The 4,320-nt window shown below is 28.2% G+C and overlaps 1 long non-coding RNA gene across 1 annotated transcript; it reads right to left on the reverse strand.

The window, feature by feature from the left end:
- Positions 1–2,016: 2,016 nt before the first annotated feature.
- LOC115702524 (uncharacterized) lies at positions 2,017–3,384 on the reverse strand. Its single transcript, XR_009685335.1, has 2 exons — positions 2,987–3,384; positions 2,017–2,201 (listed from the first exon to the last, which is right to left on the reverse strand). It is a non-coding gene; the product is annotated as an uncharacterized LOC115702524 (long non-coding RNA).
- Between the last annotated feature and the right edge of the window lie 936 nt (positions 3,385–4,320).

Genomic DNA, 4,320 nt, shown 5'->3' on the forward strand with positions numbered 1-4,320 from the left:
CTCATAACTTTGCACATTGTTTTTCCTTCAGAAAAAAACTATGCCACCCCTCTCTCTTTTCCTCTCTAAACTTTCGAAATTCCCTTGAGTGATAGAGTAGTGCCCACACACATCAAGTGGTACCTCAATCATAGTATGTAAGACTATGGAAAATTCAACCAACAAGAAGGAGAGAAAGAGATCCAGGTTCAGATCTTGATAATGCTCTCCTACAGAAAGGAATCAAGGGCTAGAGATCTGAATGGAAGGAGTCATTATATTTCGCTGCACCCAATGTAAGATTTTCTTAAACTCTTATGTGTTTATTTCATTGTTTTAGAATTCATATTAGGATGTTAATAAAACATACTTGGTAGTAAATCTAGATCCTGGTAAAATATTTCCAACAAGAACATGCATGGCCGAGCATTGCCATTTGGCCATGTCAGTGCTCGAAACTGGCACAAGACAACATAAACTACCTTTAGTAAAATGAGCATAACTCTCTCAATTTTTATCCAAATGGCTTGGTTGAACTTGCATTGGAAAGATAATTTCAACATGGATCTAAGTGTTTTTGATAGTTATAGCTCAATTCTGAAGTTATCGAGTCCAAAATTGGCTCACAAGAGAGTTTGGTATATTTTACTCGGGAATTAAATAGTGTAGTTAAGTGAGGGGTGTTGGAGGACACTACCACAACCCATGTGACATTATATGCAAACACTGACATCCCAAATCACATGGTTTCAATACTCATCACTAATATCATGAAGTCCTAGCTGAGAGGTGACATCCCTTGTCACCCCATTTTAAATTGGTAAATCCTCAACCGAAAATAATCATTTCCCAATGTTTGTGGGATTTTGGCCAAGAAACAATGAGATTTTTATAGATATTTATTTTCTTGTCATTTTTTTTCATTAAAAAAGATGATATACGGGATTTGTTAGTAAGACACCCCTACATGTGAGGGATTACTTACAAACCCTACAACCTATATAATGAGAAGTAAGAGACTGAAGTAGAGGATCCTTTTTTTGAAACCCTTCTTTGAGACCTACTTGACGACAGCCAAGAACACCATACTTACTCTTCATCGTTTTCATTGAGTCCACCATACTTAGTCGACACTAAGACCTCAAACACCATGATACACATCTCTTTTTTATACTTTATTGGCTTATTGTTCCCAAGAACTATACAACCACCAATATTGATCAGATTTGTGAATATTAAGTCTCCCATGAGTCTTGCGCTCATAAATCTCGATACGAATTTTATCTAGAAATTCATTGTTGTATTATTGTCCACACACTCTTGAGAACATAACTCTGGTGTGTTGGATCTAATCAATAAAAATACAAGTAGATATAGCCCTATTAACATCGCGATATGGGGAGTGAACTAATATAAATTTCTGGTGTTAATTTAATTTATTGCGGTTTTATTAGTCAAGTTTAATTCATTGCAGTCCTCTATATATTTTACGATCTTCTTAGATCAGTTGACGAAAAACTGCGTCAACAGTTTGTTAAGTTATTTTAGAGTTGTTTTTAAGTTATTTTTTTATTTTACTGAAGCACTATATTTTTGTAATTTTGAAACTTTAATACTGTATTTTTTAAAAAATTAGTACTATAAAAATAAAAAAAAAATGTGACAGTGAAAATATAAAAATAACAAAATAATAAGTATTTTTGTAAGATCCAAAAAAAAAAAATTAGATTTTGTATTTTTTTTTCAGTGTGGAAGTATTTGTGTAATTTCTAAAAGGGATCATTTCACAGATACACAAAAACAACAAAAAATTATAAAAATAAGATTTCACGTAATTTTAAATATTTTTATGATTTTTTTTTATTTTATTTACAGAAAATACGGTCTTTTATGTTGTACTCTTGTTAATTTGTTGTTGCTTTTTTGTTATTTGTATGTTATTTTTTGTTGCTGTTTTGATATTATTTAAATGTTATTTTCATGTAGTTTTCTTGTTGTTTTCGTAAAAATATTTTTTTTATAAAAAAAAAAGGGGAATTTTCACAATTGCACTAAAATAGGAAAAATTTAACAAAAATACGGTTACACCCCAAAATACAATTTATATACGGTAAGTGTAATCTAAATTATATAAAATACGGTTTCAACTTCTTCAACACCTTAAGCATTCTCGTCCGACTGAAAAAGAAAACAGAGCAGCCATTGATGCTCGACAAAACTTGCTGAAACAAAAATTCAACAACATTTTAATGAAAAATCAACAAAATTTATTATCCCATAACTAAAAAAACAAAATAGTAAAATCAGTTAAACATAAAAACTACAACAACTATGAAAATAAACATAAATAAACTATGCATAAATAAAAAAATAACTAACAAAAAAAAATAAACAAGTTATAAACTCAAGAAAACAACAATATGTAAAGAAAAAGAAAAAGAAAACAAATGATATAAATTAAATTATTTAAAAATGGATATGGAACTTGTTACATCAAATGAACAACTAATGAACAATAGATAAACAGAACAACCTAAAAAAAAAAAAACAATCAAAAAACATATAATTGAACAACAAAATAACAAAATCATATGAAAACAATCACAATGTATATAAAAACAAATTTCTAGCAAAGATTGACAAAATCACATTGAAAAAAACTTAATACAAAAAAAAAAAAATCTCTACGTTTAAACGAAAACACTATATCAACAAAAAAGCAACAAAAAAAAAACTACATATAGAACCTAGAATAGAATTGAAGAAATATGAACAAAATAAAAAATAAACAAAAAAACTAAGAACATAGAACATAGAATAATAAGATGAAAAACAATCAGATTGAAACTCACAACATAAAAACAACATAGAAAAAAAACCCTAAACCCAAAAAATTAAAGAAATAAACAAATAATAAACAAACAAAATAACAGTCAAATAAAAAATGAACAACAACATGAAAACAACAGATCAACAAGAAAAATACAAAAAAAAAAAAAAAAAATACCTTTCTAGGACGAACAGAAACAAAATCATCATCATTATCAATCCTATTCCTCTTAAATTTTCTTCCTAAGATCACCAGATGAAGGCTCACCAGCAGAAACCACAACTTTAGATTTCTGCTTAGAGGGTTTTGAAGAAGTTTGAGCAACTAATTTGGGTTTAGATTCTTTAATAGATTTTTTTTTTGGGTTTCTTAGGAGAAGGGGACAATGAACTTGAACGAGATTGAGAAACAACCATTACTCAAAAACAAGGAAAAATTAAAGAAACAACAAGCAGGAAAAAAAAAAAAGGTAAGAACTCCATGATCAAAAAGAAAAAGAAGAGGAAGATGAGAATGATGTAAAATATAAAAGTCAAAATATAATAATAATATGGAGTGAGTGGGTTAGATAATGGTAAATGGCAGGGAAGTGATTGAAATTTGACATATTAAAGGAAACGTGTAGGCAATTAAATGAGTAAAACAAAAACCGTATATGATGTAATTATTTAAAAAAAAAAAAACCGTATAAAAGTTTAAAAAAAATGGTAAAATTAAAAACTAAAATTATGGTACCGTATAAATGTTGAAAAACAAAAAAAAAAAAAATAGTGTCTTTATTCATTTTCAAAACTTATATATAGATATAGGAAAATTTACAAAAATACTGGAATTTGGGTTAACTTTTACAAAAATACTGTCACACGGAAAATTTTTCAAAAATACTGTGTTTTTATAAAACACCAGTAAAACACAAAGTAAAACAACTCAAAACAACAGTAGAATACTAGTAAAACACCAGTAGAACACCAGTGAAAACTTAACACAGTATACTGCAGTATGAAACTTATAAAAAAACACAGTAAAAAAGTAAAAAATTCCGCCTGGCAGTATTTTTGTAAAAAAATGACAAAAATTAGTATAGCATGTAAATTTCCCTACATATAGCTAGCTATCAAACCCCAACTAGTCTCTACCACTCTAATAGACCAGGCCCATTTCTATCTCAGGAGTAAGAGCAGCAAAGCAAAGTCCAGCCCAATTTACTATGTATGGTATATCTAATAAGATACAAAACAGAAAAAAAAAAAGAAAAAAAAAGAAGACGTTGATATTTTTCTTTATAATAATAAAACTGCATATTCTGTAAAACTTTTCAAAAACTAATTTTGAAGAATTTCTATCATAAGTAGTATTTTTGTTTCTACTTTGTATTTTATTCTATTTTATTTTTAAAAAATTGACTCGTGTTGTGGTGCTCAGGTGGAGTTATTTGATCCGTTCCTATGATTTTTTTTTGGTAAAGTTGATCTGTTCCTATGTATTAACTAGTTCTAAATAATAAATAGGGA

Source organism: Cannabis sativa, chromosome X (genome assembly GCF_029168945.1).
Source record: "Cannabis sativa cultivar Pink pepper isolate KNU-18-1 chromosome X, ASM2916894v1, whole genome shotgun sequence".
In the NCBI taxonomy this organism is placed as follows: Eukaryota; Viridiplantae; Streptophyta; class Magnoliopsida; order Rosales; family Cannabaceae; genus Cannabis; species Cannabis sativa.